This window comes from Neodiprion lecontei, chromosome 2 (assembly GCF_021901455.1).
Source record: "Neodiprion lecontei isolate iyNeoLeco1 chromosome 2, iyNeoLeco1.1, whole genome shotgun sequence".
NCBI classification, from domain to species: Eukaryota; Metazoa; Arthropoda; class Insecta; order Hymenoptera; family Diprionidae; genus Neodiprion; species Neodiprion lecontei.
Window position 1 is genome coordinate 33,639,805 of NC_060261.1, and position 26,917 is coordinate 33,666,721.

General features: G+C 41.8%; 1 protein-coding gene across 2 annotated transcripts in view; it reads right to left on the bottom strand.

The window, feature by feature from the left end:
* Window positions 1-26,917, bottom strand: part of LOC107226445 (leucine-rich repeats and immunoglobulin-like domains protein 1) — a 296,998-nt gene that overhangs the window by 221,932 nt on the left and 48,149 nt on the right. Inside the window, exons 1-2 of one of the 2 annotated variants that reach the window (XM_046732866.1) lie at window positions 8,477-9,872; window positions 2,074-2,110 (exon numbers count right to left, since the gene is read on the bottom strand). The gene's annotated coding sequence lies outside the window, so the exon portion shown is untranslated. Of the gene's footprint in view, window positions 1-2,073; window positions 2,111-8,476; window positions 9,873-26,917 lie in introns of those variants that run through there. The other variant, XM_046732867.1, reaches the window with a different exon arrangement.

A 26,917-nucleotide genomic window follows, 5' to 3' on the forward strand; every position in this document is an offset into this window, starting at 1 on the left:
ATACGCGTACTGTAATGGCATTTCTATAATGGAAAGAGAAATCAGTGAATCATTCCGCGTGCAAATTTATCCCCGAGGAGTGCAAGAGAACTTGCTGGATGAAATTATGCTGTTTATGTACGTATATACCCAAATATATAGTTCTAAAACCAGATGGCTCCATCTGCTTTCGGTGATACAGTTTATGCAAATGTCCCTTACGCCAGTTAGTTCACCGCTTTGTCAAAAGTTTTCCACCCTCCGCAGCTCCGAGATACGGTCCTAAAACCGTGGAATCCACGTATGGAACTGCGAATATATTGAATGCTAATTGATCGGATACATTTGATTAAATGGCAATGTGGACGCCCAGTCGCCTCGTGGCTGACCTTGAAACTGATAATGCGAACAGTGTAATGACGTTGGACGTGAAATACCCGGACGACGTTAGAAAAAAAATTCGACGACGTAATCATTGTGAGATTTAGAAGAAACAAAATCGATTCTATTCGCAAACTGTGATTAGTTTGATCAAAGTGCAAAAAATTAGAAATAATGAATATATGAATAAGATGCGAGGTTAGATATTGATTTTTCATTTCAAATTACTTTCGAGGCAGATCTAGTAGACTTCTTCATTCTCGCTTCACAATGGCGTATTTTGTTGAAAACAGTGATGTTCACGAATTCACTGAAGCAGTATTTTTTTATTTTTTTTTTTCATTTCTTAACCGTATGTACAATAACGCGATTTTCTGATCAAAATTAGAAACAAATATTAGTGCGATATCGGAGGATTAAACGTCTAACGATAACAGCGTGGCAAAGAAATGTTTTTTGTACTTAGTATGCGGAAATTGGAGGGAATAGTCTTCCGAAAGAAATGAGCTAATAAAACGTGTAATCGATTGAATATTAATATACCAAATCTTGACCGTTAATCTAAACTAGTTCGAAATGTTAAATCGACATCCAAGCTTTTTTCCGCCGCATTCTATTTTTTAGAATAATCATCGTAGCTCGCGAATAAATGTATTTAATATGCCTTGCAGTTGCATTACCAAAAAAGTATTCATTCCCGACTATCCAACCCTATCAGAGTGCGGTGCCAGTCAAGCATACGAACGAGACGGTTGTTTTTTTGTACCGGTTGTTGGGAAATTAGCAAAATTACCGAGAAAAAACGAGGGGAGCGAGGTGAGTGTGATGGGGGAAGTTTCTGAAAGCGGGACCAACCTCGTACATCATGTCGCGGTATATACGTCAAGCGCTGATAAAGTAACCGAGAACCCTCTACGGTCCCCGGTGCCTAACCCTCAGCAAAGAAGACGAGGTCTTACGGTCAGTGTGAAAAAGCCCTCGGGGCACGAGAGGGAGTAAAACAATGGGTGACCTAGGACATCCGAGAAGCCGCTCTGAGAGGCTGCTCTAGCTCAAGCTAGCTGCTGCCGAAGGCAGGTATAACGCACTTCTATATCTGTATATACATATAAATGTATACGTATGTACCAGAGGCACATTTCGGACAGGCGGGCGCGTCGTGTGCCACTTGGTGCGGACAGCTCAGACACTCCTTGGTGATACATGTGCGCGTTACCCTACCAACTCGGCGCCCGACTCGCTTCCGGCACCCCATGACCGACCCTGGCCCAACAACCTTCTCTCTCTCTCTCTCTCTCTCTCTCTCTCTTTATCTCTCGCTCTCCCGCCGGCGTGGCTCATAACTTGATGGGCCACTCGCAGCCCGGTCGAGAGGAAGTTCGAGAGAGGTTCAGAGGTCTAATCAGGCCCTATAATCGTTCTTACAATTACGAGAGACCCGGATTTCTCTCCTCTGGTCGCGATCGATTTCGTTGGAAGAACTTGGCTGGATAGATTTTTCTTTTTTTTTTTTTTTCAATAAGGAACGATTGTCAGTTCTATGAGAGCTGACGAATTAAACACAATGTGTATTAACAGCGACAGGGCCCAATTTTATACTTTTTCTATCGAGAACCGCAATATCAGTCCCATGAGAATCACTGTGGAAATCATTCTGCAGAAAAATTACATTTCTTTTCGTTTATTGTTTGGATGAAAAATTGAAAAACTTACAGGTCTGCGAGATCCTTGGGATGAGATACTGCTTCATCTGTAACAAGAAAGAGGAAGAGCGTTAAAATGATTTGTGAACTTCTGTTTTTTTTTTTTTTTTTTGTTATTTTTCTTCTAGAAAATTGTTTTCAACAATTTCTTACGCCTGATAATCTTGACACTTAATATCAGGTCAGCTGCACAATTTTCATACCAACATCCAAACATGACGCGCATTATTTCTAGTATTTTTCGTGTTAATCTAACCAAAAATTGTACCGCAGGAGAACTACGATTGGGTGCTAATCTGAAAAAATGGAAAAGAAAGTTCCCGCGTTCGTTCGGTAAAGTGATCGGATTACTTTTTTTCATTCTTTATTATTTACCGCAGCTTCCTAGATCAAATTGGCAGGTGAATATCCACGTCTATCGTACGTACGGACGATGAAATTTTGTGTTTCGCGGTGTAGCGGGGGCGGGCGGGTACAACAACGACGGATAATTCGGTTAATAGACCGCGAAACCGCTGGGCAAACAAACGCGGAAAACCTTGTTGGCAATCGTAAGCATTGCCGGGTGGCGTGTTATACGGTGGAACTGAATAATTGCAGCACGCTGGGTATATAATTCGATCACCTTTGTTTCGCTCGTTAAATAGATTATGAATACGCGGGGGTTCGGCCGGTCGGCTTGTCGGTCGGTCGGTTGGCACGGCGTGTATAGGTAGCCGCGTTCGTTAATCAACCAAGCGATAAACTGTCTGTAGAATTGAATTTTCAACGCTTTCAACAAATCGATCGAGACCATCCGCCTCGCTCTGGTACTGCACGGGGGACTTGAAAGACACTCCTTAGCGCGATGACGTGAAACTTGACAATCGAGCCTGCAGCTTTGGGTTCACAAGTTTTCAACGAGCTTTTTTCGAGCAGTCATAAAACGGCGGCTTATCGACCGTTCGCCTATGCTTTTTTTCAGCGAGAAGCATTCCGGTGCAAAACACGCGAGACTACGAGGGATGAAATGGCGAAGAGCAGAGAGCAGAAACGTAGAATTGCCAATGGTGATTCAACGATGCTTAATCCCTGACTAACCCAGTTGCAAAATGGCGTGTATCGGCCTTAGCAATTAGTCTCGAATCCCGGGTAACGTCGGACCTGGATGGAGAACCTGCCCCGCGGTTACGGGGTGAATGCGGCAATTGAGTGGAGATCGAGAGTATAAAAATCATCCGTTTACAAAGGCTGCGCAGGTCCGACACGTCGCGTGGAAAAGTTGAACACGAAAGAGTCAGTTCGGTCAATCAGGCGGTTATCAGGTTCTCCGAATCGCGCTTAGAATTTTGGTACTCCAGCCATGATCGAGGAGGTAAACACTGAAGACCAGGAAGGATATACCCCAGGGGTAATCAGATAAGACGGGAAGGTCTGAGCTAATGAGTAGCCTTATCTGCTGCCCTCCTCGCCCAAGGCAGGAAAACAGAGAAACAGAGAAACAGGTGAACCGAGAGAGAGAGAGAAGCAGGAGGAAGGATGCCGGGAGGGTGGAGTCGAGGAACGAGGAAAGATCATCCCTCCGAGCGATATAGAAATTGACATTGCTGGCTGAGAGGCCTCGGGTTCCGAAACGCGTATAATCCGGTGCACCGCTCGCTCGGGTTATACCTTGTTTGAGGAAAAAAACACGAGGCATCCAGAGATACGCGTTGCTTCGTTATCCTTATAATCATTACTGTTCCGAAAAAATATTTTCCTCTAAAAAGTCGCTGCGCAGAAGATACAAGACATACCGAATGCCAAACTACGACGATTTTCTTCCCTCTAGCCCGATTTTCCGAAAGAAACAATATCTGTCGTCTCTTCTCGATGCAGACTAACGACGTTGCTCTTTCTCGACTTCCGCCTACCACGGTATCCAAGACTTTTATCAACATGGCTGTAATACGCCGAGGGACCAGGTCTTCTACCGATACTGGAAGCCGGTCTATCGATATCGAATGCTAAGGATCGCGTCGACGAGGTCTTGATTATACCCGTCGATGCAACGGTATAAACGTGAATGGTGTTTTACGTCTCGCTGCAGTCTGGAGCAATAACTGGATGTTTTCATCGTTCGTGATAAATGGAGAATTTTAGGTTTTTGAAAAAGGTACGTCCACCTGACCGCGATTTCATTGTATGACTTTTTTCATTGTGTGCGAGTGATAAATTAATCGTAGAAATATTCGTCAAGGTTGAAATTTTTCAGCTAACGTGAACGATGTTTCACCGTTGTATACGTATAATAAACACGCGCTTTTACCGTGCGCACGAGAGATGATAATCGTACCTGAAAAGTGACTAATGTCAACAATTTTGCACCCCTTATAAACTGCAGCCTCGAGGGCGAAAACTGAGCGTTGGGGGTATATTTTACTTCTTCTGCTCCTTCTGTGTGATAAATAATTGTAGGTCAGACCTGACTTATCTGTCATCTGAGCGGTACAAGGTGGAGGAACCCTGAAGAAACACCCTACTTTTCAAAGCGTACATACTGCCTGCCTTTAATAAGCCGCACACTTCAACTAATTTGTTTCGGAGGAAGTGCCTGTATATAAGGACAGGAAGCTTACTTAGCTGCCACTCTCCGACTCTATCTCCTTCTCACTCTTTCTGCACCACGGGAGACGGAGATTTCTCATCGCCTATATCGCGTGTCTGATGATATAAAGATGTATGCGCTAAAAAGCCGAATTCGATGGAAAAGGGCGAAAATAATTTATCTTTTTGCGGTATCCGTTACAAAAGCACTCAAAACGCATATTCCCACTGAAATTGGCCGAAAAAATAAAAACGGCTGAAAGGCCTTATGTTTGATGTATACGTCCTTTCAACACCAGGATATATTTTTATTTATTACATCTATAAATGGTATAAGGTCAGACCCGCCAGTTTTGTGTTTTTTTTTGTAAACGACGCAAAATACTTCGGAACATAAATATTTATCGATGTAGGGAAGAAGTTTTAAAACTTTTTATTTATTCAAAAAATAATATCGAACGTAACGGTATGAAGTCGTATGTGGGCACATGCGACCTTATACCATTAGTGTATGTGATTGGTTTTCATAAGGTTCGTGATGAAAGGGCATAACCGACGATAAATACGACCTTTTGCCGTCAATTCATCTATTTTTCAATTTTAACGTTTTGAACGTGTCGTTACATTTTTCGCGTACATACAAAGGGCGAAAAAATACGTCTTTTTACCTTTACGCGTGGTGAAGGGTCTTATAACGACGCGTACGTTCTTATACCATTAGACACGCGACATACGATGTAGGAAGCCATTTGCAAAACTCTCTCATTTCTATAATGAAATTGTACAATATATACATCCTTGTTTATTCAGAAAGCGAAATTCGATTTTATTTTGGAATGTGTTATAAAGTTCGAACCGTGATTATCAGCTTTTCACCACTAGCGCGTTATAACGTGCGAAATATAAACACTATTAACGAAAATTAAACTCACGGTAGGTGAATTTCGAAATCGAATAATCACGCCTATTGTATACTTATAAAAATTATATTGTCACTCCATACAGAGTAAATAATAGTTGTTCTAAAGAACCGGGTCGAAAAAATATATACATGTATGTGAGCTTTTTTTGTACTTTCATAAATTTTCTCTTCGTGTCTTCGCGAGTAAGAATACCGCAGATGCACCGAGTAAATTAATTACACACGTTACCTAATTCGAAGCACGCTGTATGTGAAACTGAACGTTTATAATGATGAATGGACTGCTGGAGTCAGGAAAATTAGCGATTGTTTCTCTTCGGTATCCCGATAATTGGACAAAAATCAATAACGTGTACGGTATTTCTATCGTTCGCGAGTAATTTTGAGCAATAACGTAGCATGGCCGTTAGTTTTACGCTTGTCGAAACATCAAATTGAAAATAATATCGTCGCCAGTTAAATGGATAGAAATTATTTGAAATCGATATGATGATAAATTTAAAAAACAGGGCCATATAGTTCCGTTGACACGATTTCCTAATTTTCCAACACGCCCCATAGGCGTACAGCTTTTTGACAAAAGTATGGGAATTTGCAAAACCTTTCGACCCCAGCGACGCGGGTCGAACTGAAATTATTTTTACCTGCAATATAATACAGACTGATTATTTATTACCGGTTTTATTAATATTATCGGCATTGAGGTTCAACGAGCTGCAGAGCGTGCAGCCAGTCCGGAAGTAGTTTTTCGTGTTGAACAGGTGCAGCTACACGGACTAGATTTCATACATACCTCCACCCACTGCGGGGGAACGGTGCGTGATACAGCGTTATAAATTTGGAAAGTTTTTCGTTATTTATGCTGCTAGATAGCGCCGACTAGCCGCTGTTGAATTTAGAGCTTGTACCTACAGAACACGTGAAAAAGCTCAGCTGCTAATAATTCGGAAAAAAATATACATCGGCGTTGCGAGCAATGATTGCAGTGGTTATTACGAATTGCATGAACCGAAAACTTTTATTCCAAGCTTACATTTTTCGTTACCCAAATTTTAGTCGAAACCTCGCAGCTTCCCGCCCCAGGGCATCGAATCATTCAATCAAAATATCGCACTGCAGGGTTGCCAAATGTTGAAGAGCGGCAACATACAAATAGACCCATTCGCACATTTTCATCGATACTCAGGCCTTGTTTGACTGATTCGAAATTTTCGATGGATTTAAAGTCCAGCTTCGGAATATATGCAGGTGAAACTTTCGAGTCTTGTGTGTAAATAGCGACCAGAATTTACGCGTGTTGAAAATGTGATTTCAATTCCGCGACTGCTATGAATACCACACATTAATTATTTGAGACGATAATTGACATAGTTATCCAGTAACAATTATTATTGAATTACACTCGACATCAGCCGGCCACCTCTCGAAATCGCGTCGATATAATAATAATTAATTGTACCGAGGTACAAATCAAATGTCGTTATTTACTCATGCCAGGAAATAAATAATTACAGATACTGCTTGAAAGAACTTCGGATACTCATTGAACTTGCAACTGTCAACGAATCATCGACCTTTCCACTTAGCTTCTATTATAAAAAGCAGACAATTTGTTTGGTTATTTCCGGAAAAGAGACACTCACGTTGATATTGAATGGAAGAAAATTTCTAAAAATTGTGTTCACGGTGTTGTATTTTGTATCGTGGTATGGATATGATAATCGTACATTCATCACTTGCACTTCGACTCTTTCGTCCGCAATAGTGAAAATTGGAAAACATAGATTATAAAATTGGATCCGATATTACAATTTGCGTGATCAATGTATGAAACTTTTTACACACTCGTTATTAAAACGGTAAGTAGACATTTTTAATAGTAATGTAGGTAGAATATTTATCAGCACACGGAGAATATTCCAAGATACTTAGATACGAGGTATCATAAAATTCCGTTTAACTGACTCGTAAAATGTCAATAAATTGTGGAGCGAGTGCAAAAAAAAAATTGAAAATCGTAGTTTATATATGTACATATATATATATATAATATGTATATCTGATTTATACAGCTTTTCAAACTACAATGCAGTTACCGTAATATAAGAACTAGAGAGAATTAAAACGCGTAGCTGCATCGCGAGCTCCATATTTATTCAACGAGCATAATTTCACCGTCAGTTATATTATGTACGTGTAAGCGTATTTGATTAACAACATTATTCAATGACCCGCGAACAAATAACCCTTGACCTAAAATTGAGGCGAAGGAGAATCAAGGGACGAGAGAAACGAACGTTGAGTCCATGCACTCAATATTCCGTGAAATTAATATCCTCGCGGAGGATCGTTGAATTTTTTCAAACTCTCTTTGCCCGCGGGTAGGGAAATAAGGAAACCGATTAAAAAAAAAAAAAAGAAATAAATGAAGTCGGAGTAATGAAAAGCAAGAAATAAAAGGGGGAAAAATCCCGTAGAAGCGATAAAGCTCTAGTTGCTCTTCTAAAACTTACGTGAAGAATTATGGATAGAAGATGGTTGCGCTGACGGAGGAAAATTTAGGTCGGAGGTTATCCAATAAAGTTTCAACTATGTAAGCGATGTAATTTTGTTAGTAATATCTCAACTCGTTTTTTACCATCATCTCTCCTACTCGAGGCTGTGTACCACCTGCTACTAAACTTTAGTCGATATTATTACACCCCTTCAAGCCCCCCGGAAAATGACAATCCGATTATTACCCGAACACGCAAGACGATTAAACGATTTGCGAAAGAGATGCTTCGAAAGTCGCCTGCGCCATCAATTTGTCCAACATTTCATTCTCGAATTGCAATTTCTGATTCCAATTCCATCTCAACTCGGCGATCGATCAAGTTGCATTAAAATCACACACAACGATAAACAAAGACATGATATTACTGACCTGATCAAGGTGACGGTGCCAACTTCCGCTTCCTGCTGAGCACCCGCGACGGTATTGAATATTCAAGGAACGATATTCGTTCGGCCGTCCGAGTTCGGTTCACTTGTTCCTGTTTTAAGTACTTCACTAGGGTTTCACTCCGAGCCAGACTCCCGACTGAGTCCTCAAAGTATAAGTTTTAAGATTGAATATTTTTCATTTCCATTCCTCAACTGCGGTGTCGTTTCCCTTCCCCTGCCCCGTGTTAGTTCGAGATTACGAAATTCACCCGGCGATTCCGCGGCGAAACTCGGTGAACAAACTTTTCCGCAATATCCAGAGACCGGTATTACCTTTATACGGATATCATTTCTTGCCCAGGCAATGTCTAAGCGTACTTTTTATATGGATAAAACACGTATTCTGACAAGCTTAATTTGCATATCGTTATGTTGCATCCGTGTTAATATTGTTATAATTATTCGTTACGTTCGAATGGCGTATTAACGTTTCATTTATACATACGTATATGTTTATTTACCTGCGTCCAATTTCACCGCATCTTCATCGACTTCGAAATGTGAATTACGGTATCGTTATTCAATAAACTCTCACACTCTGCGGATGATTTGCGTTATTTTATACGAATAAAACACCATAGACATTTTATCGCTCCCTCAACATATGTCCAATTTCTCGTTACACAGGCTCCCGGAACGTGACCCGAAAGGGTTACTCGTTATCCTTGTATATAACGGTTCCGCGTATCGTCGCTATACATTTAATCACGTCGTACATTATAGATATAATACAAGGTACAGGGAGATGAGATACTATTGTTGCAACTTCACATTTACGTTACGCGAGCTTTTCCGTCATCAACTATTCACGCCTCAACGATACAGGTTATATGTATCACGGATATTTATAAATGTACGTGAATTTATCACGCTATTATTTGTTACTCCTTATTATAGATATATAGTATAGTGAAGATACGTGTCACGTGACGAAACGAGAATATTATCGAGATACAATTCAATTACACTTGATACTTTATCTTCTCTTTTAATTTATGTTTATTTATATTTATCATTCGTTGTCCCCCCTCTCTTTCTCCCTCTCTCTCTCTCTTCCTGCACAAACGATTTAGCACTGATTTCAAAATCACATAATCCTCTTGAAAGAAATTACTTTACGATTATTTTTTAATCATTTGATTAGCGTCTCAGCAAGAGGAAAGAAAAGGAAGAAGAAGTAAAAGATGAAGGAGAGAAAATTAAAAAAATTATCGACACGTTGAAGTGAAAATCAGCTCCAAAGTTTATAGCCGATAAATTCCGAGTTTTCCTTGTGGAAATCTCGGAATACGAACGTACTCGCGATAGAGATAAACAAGCAGATTAAGAAGTTAGAAATAGTGCAAGAATAAAGTAAAAAAAAAAAAAAATAGAAACCAATAAACGAGAATTTGGAAACCTGAAATTCAATCTAGCGTTGATACAACTCGTTAATTAACAATCTCGCAACGGAGCTGAGAATATTGCTTAATACAAGTTAAATTACCAACAAAAATTACAACCCGACGTGCGAATGATTAAAGGGACGAGGATCAGACGTGGCGATTAGTGGAAATATTTAAAATATTATGCGTAGAGGACAAGAAAATTTTATCGTGCTTGCGGTTTTTATCAGCTTATTACGCTGTCTGCGACGTGCTTGACAAAAGTATAATTGCGCGACGGTTGCCAGCGTCGCGGACGGTGAGCGGTGCTCGACTGAGGATAGAGGCGTCGCGACGTCCCGCGAATTTTCGCGTCGGCGCCGTGGCGCCGAAATCGCAAACGTTGCTGCTGCGGATACACAACTCTCCGTACCTTTCGGGATCGGCGTCTGTGTACACGGACGGACACCTCGGGAATGCGACGTACGCATCTGACGAAGGAACGAGAGAGAAACAGACCGAGCAACCCCAGTGTTGATGAAAACCAACAACAACACCTTCAAGGACTTCCCTGCTTACATCAACCTGTGTTCTGCGTCGCTGCGAAGAATTGCGTCAGAAGTGATACAAGAGCGCTCAATTGTGGGTAGTAAAGATGAATTTTGACCCGGCCAGACCTCAATTTTTGATTTTTAACTCACATATTGATAATTGGAACTTTTCAATTACGGGAACACTGTCCTTCGCTCGAATAATTACGATTCATTGAATCTATTGGTACTTTGTGAATCTGAATCTGGACAGAATCAACTGGTCCAAATATCGAATCTGTTTAGAAAATTATCCACCGGTCATTTTTGTTGATAAAACGAAATTCTGAATTCAACGAGTTCAAAATTCACTGGTTCAAACAAATCGACTGAATGCAATTTATTTGGCTTGTTTAAATCAGATTCTTCTTTCAGCGTGCACGAAATGAATTATTGTTCATTTCGATTTAAATTCGACATTTCAATCTTCCTTTCGTTTACTGCAGCAATGCAAAGAAAAATAAATAAAAAATTTATACACATCGAGACTACTACACGAACAGGCACAAAACCGCAAAAACTTCGTTATTCAAAATTCATCGAGTTTTATTTTAAGGATTCAGCAATGCGTACATTATTTAGCTGATCGTCGAAAAGCAGGAAAGATTGGGATGATTATTTCCATGACGTTGAGGGTTGTACAACCGTCTAAACAGCTCATATTAGGATCCACCAACGAATACCGGAAATCGATGATTTGAAGAAGAAAGAGATTTATTCAGCTTGTGAAGCGTGCGATATTTATTCACGTCAAGGAAACAAATATACATGACTTAATAATATGTTTCTCGTATAATGGCACGCATACCCCGTGAATACGTACATGGAGGTAGGTATACATGTACATGCCTGTTTTCTCCCCCCGGAATCCTTAACTGCTGTATTATGCAGATCGTGGAACGGAAGGGCTGAAAATCGGGGCCGATAGATTTACATTAAAGCGTAACCAGAGGTTTTCTGCCAAATTAGTTCCTACTCTCGTCCCATAATATACTTGTATCGTTATTCGCGACAACAAGACGCGACGTGAATGTCAAGCCGAACAACAACCCTTCCGCCTAACCCGCCGACATCGATCCGCTGCACCTACATTACACGCACGATCCGCGAGCGTTTTAAAAATACTTCCAGTGGCATAATGTCACGCGAAAATGTCCATCCCGCGTAAATAAAATATCCAGGTATTATTTGCGCATGGAGGACGAAACCAAGGGGATGATAAAGCATCTCATCGCGGGGGTTACCAATTTGGTTAAACAAACAGCGAGCATTGAATTTTTAATTACTTCCTCGACAGTTTCGCATAGTTCTTGTTGCATGGAAACAAAGCCGGTTTAATGAGACGGTTATTTTCAGTTAAATACATCATGAAAAAAATGTACTGTGTGTAACCGCATTGAAAGTGCGTATGCGATGAAAATATCAACTATCAGTACCTTTCCCCCAAATTTCGCTTTTCTAATTCATAGGCATTAGGTGCTCGTTACTCGTGTAAGAGCGTTCTGATTGCACAACGATAACAGATTTAATACAGAAGCATAGAACAAAACTGATCTGCACTAATGAATTACAGATATAAGCTGCGAATTTTTGACAAAATTTTCATCTGCAATTGTATAGCGATTATCCGTTTCCGCGATCAGCTTTTCGAAGAATGTGCTTTTCGAAGAATTGAAACTGCAGCGATCGGTGTAATGCGTACGAAATACAACCGCGTCACTTTTCATCCGAGTGAATATGATCGTTGATGTAACGAATTCGCTTCGACGAATGATTAACGGATGCATACCATATACGGTTTCGCCGCGAGATAAATTTTGAAAGAGGCATTGAAACCGGCGGATCGCGCAAAATTGCGCTCACGTACGGTGCAAATCAAGTATACACGGCTAATTATATAGGCGTTTTAATTAATATAATACGTCGCGGTTTCTATTCCGAATCCAAGTCACGTACGGAAGCGAGCTATACCTACTTATCGTAACTGCACGCCAACGATTTGGACGCAACCTACCCGTCGACGAATCCGAATTACGTACATACCGTACACACGTACCCGCTGCATAATATGCGCAGGTACGCAGGCGGGTATAACAATGCAACAATGCAGCGTGCAAAATGTACCCCGAACACCTGTATAAGGTAACATCGCGAACAAACGCGTGCGACGCGGTTTGCCAGAGTTGCATTGAACGTCAATATTATGTGGCCAGGTTAGCAGTCGCTGGGGAAATTTATACTAACTGTGCCCAAGAGCGGTTCTGGAGTCCCGGACCGCGGATTCTCAGGGACCAGAGGTTTGCGGGAGGCCGCGAAAACTGCCGTATGATAAATAGTCGCCTTCGCATAATATTCGCACGCAAAACTGGAGAACCAATACCCTGCAGCTCCGTCTTCCTGGAGGGTGACTGACGGGCATTACCATAACCCCCGACTCCGGGGAATAAATCCTCATTTTCATTAGAGTCGTGAGAGACAAAAATAATTGACACGACAAGATTTATCGCAGTTATTAAGTTACGATTCTGTTGCTATTTTCCTTTCCATCGCCCAAAATTCGACCTGACTAAAGTAGGCACCGATTTTATGGCTTCGAAAAATATCCACGGCTAGGCTCGATGCTCCTGTCATTTGCGAAAATTTTCAATTTACGTCAAAGGAAATACCGGTGTAACAATAATTATTGTTCTGTGACGACTTTTAGTTACAGTTCTGAGGTCAGCCCATCGAGGAAATCCATGTCATTCGGCACTTGTTGTTCTTTTACCTTGCTTAGCCATACATCGCGATCTTCTGAGCCATAGAAAAGTGAGGCAGAAAGGAGGTGCGCATCGGAGGAAGGTGGCCAAAAGGAAAGTCTTGGCCGAGAATCGCGAGTTTAGGTTGGTGGGTGTAAGGTATAAGGTAGGTAGGGTAGTATAGGGTAGGGTACGTTCTCTTTCCTCGGTGAATGGTGGTAAAATCGAGCTGCTGCGAGCATCTCCGCGTGTACGTGGGCTGCCTGCAACACTTTAACGGCACAGCCACTAGGCAGTATTGGGGAGGGAAGCCCGGCTTTTCGTACGGCCAAAAAGATAAAGAGACGGCATAACAGCCGGATAGATCGCCTCTACGTGTCTCCAGCCCTGCGCCCACCTATCTCTCGTGACTTTTACCCTGCAGGGAATACCCTCGCCCACCTTTTCCTCCCATCAAATACACCTGTACCACCACCGCCTCCCCCGGACCCGGGGCCAAGACTGTAATACGCCTGTCATTTTTCATTAACTTCCTGAATATTCTATTGTTTCTCTGCTTTAATTGACTACCGGTAGGTACCCGATGGTCGGGATGAATTTACACTCGTGGATATGAAGCTACTGATATCGAGAAGAGTGATAATTATCGGGACGTGAGACCGATGCTCGTTAATTATGCATTCGGAAGGCATTAGTAAAAATTTGTTTTTCTTTCAATTTCCGTACATTTTTTTTTTTTTTTTTTTCACCTTTCCCCTGCCTCTTCCATTTACGCTTCGTTCAATTTTTGTCCTTTCTTTTTTGCGAAATGTAGGTACAGGTGAGTAGGTACATACACTCTGCCCCCTCCGATCTTTCCCGGGAATATCTACTACGATCAATTACCCGTGATTGATTATTCAAGGGTTGGCGTTAAAAAGCTCCCGCTTCACGCGAAGAAAATTTGATTAATGAATGATCGAACCGGAAACCCCGTTCGAGGAGCCGTTACGAAGCCCTTAATATTGCACTGAATTTTGTACATATAAATATTCCAGTTCTGTACCGATAAGCCCGAAATGTTTGTGCTTCGGGGAGGGAGGGTTTCTTCGTGAAAGAAGAAATGTAACGCCGGATTGAAACCGAACGTGAATCGTATTTCGTAGGAAAAATTTTACCATTCCAAGATGGACAAGTTCCATGGGTTATTATATCGAAGTACTCTATTAATTTTCAGTACCAGAAGTAAGTTGAAAATTTGCCAGTAGCACGAATGCAGTTAACCTGAAATTCAGCAATTAACACGACGATAATGAACAGCGCCACTCCAGTCCAGGCCACATTAGAGCACTTAACGTCAGTGAAAACCAGACTGACGTCTACCGTCGCGTCGGTGAGCTTTCGTCCCGTCAGCCGATACTTTCGGACCGGAAATATGACAGGGACTATTTCACACTTAATAGAAATCGTAGGAGAGTTCGGTCGTGCCATTAGTTGGCGGTTGATAAGATTAAAATATTTCGACTGCATTTTCCTTCTCACTTCATCATATTTTCGGTTATGTGGTTTTCAATCACGCGAAGATTGAATAGCGATATTGTCAAGTAAGCCAGCGTAGCAATGGTAAACAAATTCAAACACACCGGCAAGCGGCTACACCCGGATACAATATCCGTAGGAGAAAATAGCAATTGTCGTTATCATACCGTGTTACGTTTCTCTGTTTCCGTATACCCTTAGTACAACCACCACCGATGTAAACTCCTTTACAAAAGTTTTCCACCGCAATTTATGTACAAACTTGGCAAGCCCTGTAGCTACTCTCGCTCTGCAGCCTGCTTATTATATATTTATGCCTCAATTTACGGTTGAATATATTCAGTTCTGTATATTCATTCGTCATGTATATGCAGTCACATTATTGTGTGGCGCAGAGAGAAAATTTACGTAGTTTATACTCGCATAATACGACCGGCTGCAACTTGTGCTTTACTTTTTAGCACAAATCACGATATCGCGATTTTACACGTTAAAGAAAACCCCTCGTCTCCATCACTTGAATTGCGGAATTTTACTTTTCTACGGAGGCAGAAATATTTAATGCAATCTTTAATTGATGTCGCTATTCTTGGGTCAGATTCCGAGCCCTGTATTCGATTTCTTTCATGCAATTTTTACGCCCTTGTGGAATCGAAAATACGATTTAACCTGTCGAAGTGACGAATTACGATTATAGACGTCTGCTTTCAGAATACACGTTTATTTAACTATTAAGAGAATGGCGAGATGGCTGCGGCATCGACCAGAGAAAAAGGCTTTCACGCTTTTCCGGGACGTATAAAGTTCCTTATCCGCGGTACGTAATTCGTTTGTTAGCGCATCTCGGGTGTACATTCGCCGTGTACTGTATATCGTTCGAGACCCTCCGTTGAACCTTAAATTTAATTGTTCAAAATTGAGTTTAAAATCGAAGTACGACCCGGTGAAACAATTCTTGGATCAGGGGATAAAAATGTTACTTTCGAAACTCTATTTTCACGAAATTCATTGGTATTTTATTTTGTCTCTCAAAGTGGAGAGGCCAATTCTTTGCGAGAGCCGTAGTATAACAGCTAAAAGAACCAAATAAAAGTTGATCGAGTGATGTTTATTTAACTCTAATTTGAAATCGAAATACCTCTTAGCCGTCCGGTATACGAGTATGAGCATATATTTCTAGACTTCGGATACCACTTAACCTTTTACTGTCCGGGTTCGCATGTATATATACTGACATTCCCCGAAGTCGACTGTATAAATATTTAAAACGTAAAAACGTGGAAATACGAGAAGAGCCCAAATCGTAAACAGCATAAAGGCCGGGCGATCCGGCTGCGCAAAAAAAAAATTTTTTAAAATAGTCAACTCGATCAATGATACGAGCTGATCGGATTCTTTTCTGCATCGAAAAACACTTTTTCCGAACTTTTTCAGAACTTCCCTAGATAATATTCGCTAACTATGTTCCAGACTGAGGAAGGGGAAGAATCTCGCGGAACGGGGCGTGGGGTCGGGTTACATAATCACTCCGAATGTCTGCAATAATTGGACTGGATTCTATCGCACCATGAATGTCAGCATTCGACCCCTGGGAGTCTGAATTCTGTGGCTGCAGTCGCGGCCCGAATGCGTTATATCCGCCGGTGCATCCTAATTCGATTGGATGCTCAGAGATCGTTGAGATTTGCATTTTGAATGGTAGGTACTTTAAGGTACTTGGCCCGCAAGCTCATCGCGTGCGACCGTTTAGTCATTGTCCGTCTCGTTACCAGGCCGTGCATAATACGGGCGTGTGGAAACAACTCGAACGCGGAAACAGCGTCGAGTTGAAATCGGATGTCAGACTCAGGCTTCGATCACCGTTCAATAGGATATTTTTTACTCGCACAAATTCCGAAAGGTCCCGCCCAATACAGAAACTGCACATTGTTCAACGTGCAAAGAATCTTTTGAAATTTTTATCCTGAAACGAAGGAGAGTTCATTTAACGTAGGGAGAATATGTGGGTTGATTTAATTCACTTCATCAACGTGACGAATGAACGAATTATATTAGTTCTGAAAAGTATAAAATACTCCAAAGCTTTTGCAATTGATCTCTGTGAAAAAAAAAAAGAAATGGAAAAAAAAGTCGTAGAACGAAATTCGAAACAAAAAATAGAGCAGCGAAGTAGATTTTCAGTTAGAGAGTTCGATTGTTTAAATAAACACTCCTTGTCTACTGACGAGTCCATTGAGTCTGCTTGCGTGTTCACAGCTGCAGTCAGCTCAGCTGGGACAATGGAATTGAAAAAGTGTTGACTGAAGTTTAACAATGTACAATATCCGTAATCCAACAATCGAAGCAATCAACTGTTTACTAAATACGTCAAGCCTCTTTCGGAATGGCGTGAAACTCCGGTCTCTAAATAAAATCTCCTCAGTTTCAAAAAGTTTTTGCCTCTCTGTATCCCACTATTAGTATGACGTGATATATTAACTTCACGGTGCAGATTGTCAGGCTATCGTTGCAAAAATTTTTCTAAAAGCAGCAGCATCAGCAGCGAAGTGGAAGAGACGTTAAAAAAAAAAACTAAACCTCAATGGTATAAAATTTTCCATCAACTGAGGCTAAAATCGCGAAATATTTACCGCCTACTGTATGAGGGTATAATTTTTTCGCAAGCACTGCTCTGTGTGTATATATGTATCTATGCACGTATGTATGTAAGTATTAAGTACATGGAAAGCTATAACGGAGGCACTTTGTATAATTAGCTATGAATAAATTAAGCAAATCACATTAAAACGTGTAATATTTCAAACAGCATTTATCCCCACCCGGATTTGGTCTTCGTTGTCAGTTGTAATCTTTGGATATTTTTCATCCGTTGCGGCAGTCTACACGTCATGGGGATGATAATTTTTAGCGAACAATTTCCCCGAGAGAACAAATTGCACGGTACGATAATGAAGAATTGAAAAAGATGAAATGCAAAAAACAAAAAAAAACAGGAAAAATGTAAAATTACCAGCTCAAATCTCAGCGATCCTGTTTCTTATGTGAAAGAATAACCAAACTTTTTATCCATCTACAATACGGCGCTATTATATTTCGTACACTAACGCATACCTGCGCCATCATTTACTGTTTAATGTGTATACACACACACACACACACACACATATGTATAGGTTATACCTACTTTCAACGCCCGTTTGTTTAGCCCCTCTATGTCAACCGCGGATGCTCGGCTCGTTTTTCTACCAGCAGCTTCTGAACTCCCCACACACCCCGTCAGATAAATAAAACATTTTCTCGTATTATCATTCTTGTCAGTATCTAGGCTTCCGTTTCAATCATGTCAGCGAGAGCCACATATATGCCGGGTATAGTAGCCGTTTTTGGACGAAAGGTAACCCTATAGCGCGAAAGAATCGCGTTAAAGGAGGATATAAAAAGGTGGAACGGAAAAATTCCAGAGAACTTGGTCGTCGTTTTCGGCGGTATAAGGAAATAAAAAGAAAAAAAAAAAACCGAGGAGAAATCAAGAAAACCTGAAAGAGGATGCGATCTTGTTTTTTCTCCCTTCATATTCCCCGCTTTTTGTCCTCGCCTATTTTTCATCCCGGGACTCTCGTCCGCTGAACTATTAACGAATAACAAAACGAACCGTTCGCCTGAAGAGATCGCGATAGGAGGGGGTTAAAAAGGCCAGAGCACCAACCGCAGGGACTGGAGGGAGAACGAAGGGAATATCGAAGTAGGAAGAAGGGGGGAAAAGCCCCTCGGCATCGCCAAAGGAATATAAGGTCAGAATTTTCCAAAGACGAATACATACGTGGTGAAGATTTTATCGATCAGGAGCGGCTGCAGCGATAAGGAACGAATGGCATTTGTCAACTTGCGACTCGCAGGCTTCTGTAACTTGATAATGTCGACCCAGGCGAGCAGCGTGCAAAGGTTGCGCAATATTGAAAAGCTGCTCTATTCAGGGACGGACTGCATTCGGTCCCCCTTTTTCCTCCGCTCTACTTTATTGTCAGCCGCGTCTATGTGTGTTCAAATTCATGCCTCCATTCGTATCCGCGCAACAAATCGGCAAATGAAGTTATCATAAGTCAGTCGGTAGCGCGCCATTAGGACCCGACCGGTTCCCCTCTGTACATACATGCATAAATAATAACGTCTACCTTTCCGCGGCGTCGCGACGCCGAGAGGAATTCTCGCGCGCACACACACACACACGGAGAGGCTGCGCGTATCACGCGGCGTCGGCACTTCAACCCCTTATCGTAATCCTCCCCTACGGCTAATTCTAACGTGTTTACCAGGGAGACGCCTAAGATCTAGCAATAATTGTGTCGCGGGTCTCGCTCCGTCTCTGTGTTTTCAACCTCGCGTACTTATAGATACACGCGCTACTACCGGCGACGGCTTTATCTCTGCAGGCAAACTTCGTAAAGGTTGTATTAATTGTTAATTGAATCCTTTGATAGAAATTGCGCTTGTATTTACTCACTCGCACTACTCGTTCCATCTACATCACATATACCAGAAAGTCTGTCACGAGGTCACGTACGATATTGAAAACATGTCGTATTTGCATAATAAACCATTGATTTGGAATCATCTTGGATTTTAAGAGACGTATTTCTACGGATAAGTCATCGGAAATTTGCAAAATCATAACAATGACTATTTCCAGAACAGATTTCATGGCAAGCTGGTACCCAAATTTCAATTCGATCAACGAAGTGAAGTGAAGATATTAGAAATATGGGTAAATTTGCTAACTTCAATGATATTCTAACGAACTGCAAACAGATTTGAAGTTTTTTAAACGATTTTACATCTATAAGCTATTTTTGGCGAAGAGGTTCCAAAGGTATATACTGCAACTGACTCGAGTAGGTAATACAGTTAGCCTAGCTCGGTATAGATCCGCGGAATCGAAATCGTGAAAGGGAATATTTTAAAGGGGTAAGAAGAAGATAAATTTTACTTTACGGATAAATCTGGAGCCCTCCGTTTCCCAGTTTCCTGTCGCTCAGTCCCCCGCCCCCCAATCCGTCCGGGGCTTTTCTTTCTATCGGTCCGCACCGATCACCGGCAAATCGTGCAATACGTTACCTCAAATGACCCAGGGCTAACATCTGAATTGGGTGATAAGGACAAGTGAGCATATAAACCTGGCGTGCCGAGACGCAATCAGGCTCGGAGTGAAAAATTTGTATGGCCCGTTGTCAGGTCATCTTACGTCATAATTACGCCGGGTCTTAGAAACGACAGTTTGACACGAGGCGCACCGCGTTATGTATTATTATATTATCGGCAACTTCCTGTGTGTACGCCGCGACGAACGCGGCTCGGATTAGCCGTAAGGGAGAGAAATGATTTAGGGGAGAACGCGGGGCGAGTTGGGTGATAAGAATTAATGGGGAGATTTTTATATTTTTATCTTTGCCCGGACCTGTATTGGAAATAATTACACCACCCGCCACGAGATAAGAGAGAATTTTTTTTTTTCCGCTTTCCACCATCGTCAACTTTCGAGCAAATTTTTCTCCTCTCCCCAGCCCGCGGTTTGCGTTGTCTAATTTTTTCCGCTTCACTCTCTTTTCCTGATCGATTATTGGCGATTTCTCGAGAAACGCGTATCGGCCGGGGGACAAATCGTGGAATTAGGCAACCCCCGAATGTATTTTCTTGCCGGGTTTATCAAGACCCCCCCAAACTTTCGAGACTGAGGACCGTCAAGGCCGGAATAGATGAAGAGAAATAGGCAATCCCCGCATAGATAGAACGAGACGAATGTCCGCAGCGAGAATAATATTGTTCTCCCAAAGATGGATCGTTTTATTATGCCCAGTTTCGCCCCCACTATTTTCCTCTTTTCCGGCTGTCTCTTAGCGCGTTGCTACTTCCAACAAAAGCCTCGTTCCCATTTCACATTTATCCGCCTACTCGCTGCGTAAATGCTACAATAATTGCATCCCGTGTGTCTGCGAGTTCATCGACCGATGAACACCTCAATTTATCGAAACTGTTCGTTGGTTCAATCTACCAGGTGAATTGATGAACCGAGAAAATGTCGTGTCTGTTTTTAATATTCTTTTTACTTTGCTCGAATGCGTCCTTCGACACAAAAATAATAAAGTTAATAAATCTCTAGCGGCCGCGAATCAGCCGCAATTGTAGAAATAAATCGGTGTACTCTGAAGATGGAAAAATCGGTTTGAAGAGGGGAGGAAAAAGCACTTCGCGGACGGTTACACGCTATCGGTGATTTCCTGTTTCGTACCCGTCGTCCCTTATATTTATCTCACTTCGTAGTCCGATGTCTGGGCGGGGGTGCTGTGGTAATTTTTTATTGGGCGCCACGTGTTAGTCACTTCCGTAAGGCGTGAGCCGCCTCCATAACGTTCATCGACTTCCGATGTCTTATACACCGTTCGACCATATCTGCTTCTTCGCGCCCTCTGCTGGGGCAGAATCGTTACCACGCGGATTGTGCGAAATGATCGCGTTTGGATGTCGTTGAAAATATACGACAGAGAAAACGCGCGAGAACCTTGACAATGAAAAGGCGGGTAATAAGAAACATAATCCGGAGTGATTTAATTTGAATTTTTCACAAAGAGCGGGCGGAAACAAAGGGCGCTTTTTACCGGCAATAAAAATTCCGAATCTCCTCGCAGATATGTGATACTCCGTTTCCTTTTCAGCGCTCGTACCTACAGGGGTGACCTCGGAGGTGGCCCGACTCGTGTAGGTCACGTCTCGGAAGAGCCGTAACGTTTCTCCTTCGCGAGGTGTATCTAACAGCCCATGTTTCCCCGCTAATTGCCTTTGGCAAGACCCGTGTTGGATTCGCACGCGGTGTTAATTGGCCCTGGAAAAATAAACCGATGTAGCCGGTACCCCTGCAGCCGGTCAGAGCGGAGCTGGTGTTCACCAATTAGGCATCCGGCGAGGTTAGGAAATTAAACCCCGGTTGGTAGCAACAAAGTTCAACCCTGCAACCCGTGATCGCCCGATCCGTCAAATTGCAGACCCTTTTATTAATACACACCCGGAGGTTAACCGCTACGCTGATTGACAACCGGTCCGTTTCGCGATTGGACTACGAAACTATCCCGAGTTGAAAACGCTTTGTGAATTTCAAGGACTATTCTTGTCAGTTAGATATTTGGTGGACCCAATTACACGGACCAAATGACTTCAATTCTATTCGCCTCGAATCGCTTTGTCTTACTTCGGTCCGACTTTGAATTGTCCCATATTTTTGGGTAACAATCACCGACGTAGACGAGTGTGATTGTACTGTTTCAAGCTAAGCATTGACATGTTATATCCACACGTCAAGTCGTTTCGCATCGCTTTATTCCTGACTTGATAAGTGCAAATTATTCCAATACCTTGAGGAACCGTAAAGAAGCAACGAGAAACGAGACAGAAATTTTTTGGGCTACTTTTGTACTCGATACGATCTCGATACGAACTCGAGTCATTGCTTCCCTCCGCCTGGCTCACATAGCTGACTAGCCATGATTATTGGCTGGAGAGAAAAAAATCCTCCAACAACCTCCTGGATACACTTAAATTCGAACGATTAATGTCCGGCGATGCGTCCGCCGACCCTCGGGGCCCCCGCGATCTCTCTCGATCAGTATATCCCTCCACATTAACAAGGAGATCCGTGAGTAAATCAATCAGTTGGGGGTTGGCTGGGTGGGAAGCTAGACGGACGGTGGAGAGCCCTTGGGCGAAATGTGCGTCAGCATAGCGAGGGGCCGAAGCGTCGCTCGAACCCGAGGGAGTTTCGGTTTACGACTCGTTTTAGGATCTGTGCGAGTTGAGTTACCTAGAAATGGAAGTCGAAAAATTTATCGCTTAAAACTCCCGCGCTGCAGCGCGATTAATTGCATTTAATTGGAAAACAGTCCGAGGGGAGGTTTCAAAATTATATCCTTGTGAAAATTACAGTCTCGTGTGAGACACGCGGTGGCTTTATGAAGGAATTAAGGAATTAAACGCGGCTCGTTCTTCTCGCTGACCGATAAAGTAGCATTCTCTCTCTCTCTCGCTATCCAGCATCGTGGAATCGAGGGTTGGACTTGGCGGTGGTTCTGGCAGTCCCTGATCTTCTTTATCGATGCGAGGATGAAACAAGTTAAGTCTGGATTATCAGGACCGCGCCAATACCACGAGCCTCGGCCAACGCCACTACCAGATAAAATCCTCTGGACTACGCCCTTGCCCCGAAACGAATGGTGCCGCCATTTTCCACTTCGCCAAAATTCAAGGACATCTCCGACGACTTCAATTCGCTACGAACTATTTTACGCGTTTTATACGACTGGTGCTACCTCCGAAAGCGAGAGCCGACACCCCTCCCGTCGCAGAGATCCTCTAATCTATTAGACACTTTTTCTTACTTGCTACTACAGCCGTAGTTGTCGAACGAATAGGAGAAAAGTACGTCTGGCCAATTTAACAGGAGTAGATTGCTATCAATTTGAAAATACGCAGCAACCTTCCATGGTATCAGTTTAGGGTTAGCCTGAGATGATGAGAAATTAAGAAGTAATTGTTTTTGGGTAGAAATTATTTCGAGACAAGAAGATACTTCAATGGTAATGTTCTAGTTGAATTAGAGAGAGATATTTGTATCTGCGATTTGTCCGTAATGTCAGGTAGATCGGATCTCGACACTGGTTCACTGACAATGAATGAAAATGAGTCGTGAAAGAGATTCGACGTTTAAGGCTTCGGGATGTATAGCTTGAACAACCCCTTGAAATAGAAGCCATCTCGGATCCTTCAAAAAATGTTTCCTCAGATGCTTCGCAGCCCTTAAATAATTGCAACATTTCATTCTTTAACGTCTCGAATTTATTCGCTAAGTATAGCAATCGATCCAGGGACTCAATTTCTCTGTTACGAATTAAAATAACGACGGACATTTACTCGGAGAGGATTAATGTTGAAGATGCGAATGAAATGCAACCTGAGCTTAATGGCAAGCTTTTCAAGGACAGCAGACAAAAGCTAGCGGTAGATTTGGATGCAAAATATCCTGTCAGAAACGTGAGGATTCAGAATATACCATATATAAATCGATATAGGTTGAGTAATAATTGATCAAAGCTGTTCGTGGAATTCAGCCCAGTCAAGTAATCCCATATAACAAAGAGGATGGTTCAATTTTCAATTTCAATTATCAGTGATTATTTTCCGTCGCTGGAATTGAATAATCTCCAATTCCTACCAATACTACATATATTATATTGAATGAGGAAGTGCACATTCATTCGCATTTCTGTGGTCACTTGACGTTCGTAAAGCTGTTTTTCTTTTTCAATTTTTTTTTCCTGTTTGCAATTCAAAACATTTTTAATTGGTGAAATTTAGCATTAATATGTATACGTTCAAAACATTAAGTGAATAGGGTAATTGTTGTGCGGTTAGCTCGAGGTATTTCAAAAACATACTCATTACCTCTTTCTTTTTAGTTAAAAATCTTAATTAAAAAGCTCACGTAAACACTATAAAGATCCGGCTCAAGCAAGTAAACTCACGTGCGCTTGTACATTTTCCAACCCTGCCCAAACTCCGCCCCCGGGTTAATTGGGTGAAATTTTAAAATGGTCCAGCTGGGCTTGATAATTTCCAAAAATCGTACAACATTTCACCCGCGACGTATTACGGAACGTAGGCCGCGGATTAATCCGCACATCCGGGAATACGTCTTTGCCAATTAAAGTAGCTTCTTACTCCGAACATTAAATACTTCTCAACTATCTGTCTCAGAAATTTTTTATTCCCCCCGTCAACGATTCGTATCGCAATACTCGACGACTTCTCAACATTGCTTCTACACGAGGTGTACAATATTTTCTAACGAAATGAAGAGTGGTTTATTCGTTGAATTAATACCGCTTCGGTCGATTCTTTTTATTTGTTGCGATCAACCGAAATCTTCTCTTTCCCAAATCGAATTGAAAACTTGACGGGATTAAGAAAGCTTCGTGCCTGAGTGGGTATTTATATGCTGCTGATCAACCGGTAGAACATTCCTGTTGGACGAGTCGCGTTACTTCAGGCGTATTTAGAAGTTTGACCGGGTGAAACTAAAGTTGAGCTGCACGGTAGTTGGATACGTTCCTATATGTACATCGACCTACACCTACCCTGGATCTATACCTACAAAATGCAAAAAGTTTATACGTTTTACACGGGCAATTAACCACTCTTTAAAGTACTGCGAATCTGAAACTTCGCGGAGGAGCACTTAGGGAAGTACCTCCGTTAAACCAGCTGTTTAATAACTAAGCTCCGTTGTAATCGCCAATTATCACAATAGTTCGTTATTCCAGATTAATAATCGTTTGCTATTTCGTCGTAGTTAGTAACGTGAAATAAATCGCTAACGTCGTAACATGCATTAATTCTCATACATTTTTTAACATAATTCCGACGTCGGTAATGGATGAAACAGGCTGAAGTACATTGGGAAAATTGTTCAGTTTTCTCCAAACGCTGCAAAAAATGGTAAATTTTCGCGATTTTTTTTTTTAACGAGACGAACATGACGTCAAAAATGTCGTACAAAAATTAAACGCGCGAAACTGAGAAAGGATGGTTAAAAATTGATGCAGAAGGCCACGTGCCGGAATAATCGAATAAGACGTCGATTTTCAATCTTCCCGTTCGGCAATGAGAAATAGCTGCATTAACATCAAGCTATTTGAGTAAGGATTTCTCCCTGAATGCTGTCGAGTCTCTCGTTCGCAATCCATGCATCATTTACAGGGAATAAGCACCTTACCCTCTTTGTTTTCTCGTTCTCAATCAAATTGTGTTGTTAAAAATGATGCCTCGTATCTGCAAAGCGAAATTCAACATACAGCAGCTACTGTATTGTAATTCTCTAATAAGCTATAAATATATATATATGCCTGTATGCCTATAACCGTAACGCCATCGTACATATGTGCCTGCGATATAAAAGATAAGCACGTCGGGATTAAGCCATTTATGCATTAAATTGTATGTACTTAAAATTACCGTTCATTATATGTTAATCGAGATATAAAATTTCACCTTGTACACTCCACACTGCGTTTTGATACTCAATTTGATCGTTTATAAAAGATCATCGAGCTGATCGATATATATATATATGTATCTTCATATATAATTCGATTTTCATTATTTATGTAGTGCAGGGCCTCAATCACAATCAGTGTGCCTCAACTTTCAATTTCGTTGGCATTGTGCCGTCACCCCACCCCCCTCCCATACCTTCCTCATCCTTCGCCTCCTCATCGCCAAACTCTGACAATAAATCGAAACTTCTTATAATTGGTGATTTATCAACCGAATCGCAGGGAGGAATCACCCCCAGATATTCTGAAGGGTGAACGTCGCCGTGGCGCGGCGTGCCTACGGAGGGTTTTCTTTAAAACCCAATCAACGAACGACAATGAGGAAAACCGAGAGAGATCCAATAGGCATCACCGACTCCAGGCTGAGCTCGAGTGAAAAGTCCGACGTATTAGGATGATGCCTGCGATGATCGAGACGAAAAAATAAATTGACGAAGAGTTGAGTACGGAGAGACGAAAATATTCGAATCGTGATGTTGTTGTATTGTTTGTTACTCTTTTCATTGGCGCCACATCAATGGTACGAATATGATATTTCAGCGTCCGCTGGTCGGTTGATTGGGCAATGGAGTGGTGGATATTCTTGGAAGTTGAATGCGGGATTGATACGGAGTCGGGTCATATGCTGGGTGTATGTACATATACAATATATTGTATCTATAGGCAAGAGTAAATAATATATGGACGATATATATATATATATATATATATATCCATATATTATTTACTTATATACATATATATATATATGTATATATATATACGTGATTTGAATCGGCAGTAAGCAATCAATATCAATAGAACCTTGGGGATCTGGTTCAGTTTAGTTCAACTCTATTTCCCTGACAATATCGCAATCAAAAACCAATCGGGTCAGGACCACCACAATCGGCTTGCGGCTCCCCTCAACGATCCAGGAAAGCGCGATAGCGCCACCGAAACCTTCGTCATCGCTAGTTTCCCATATCCCTGCAATGTTATGGTTTCCCGTGTTTTTATTTACCCGGGTAAAGCTAAAT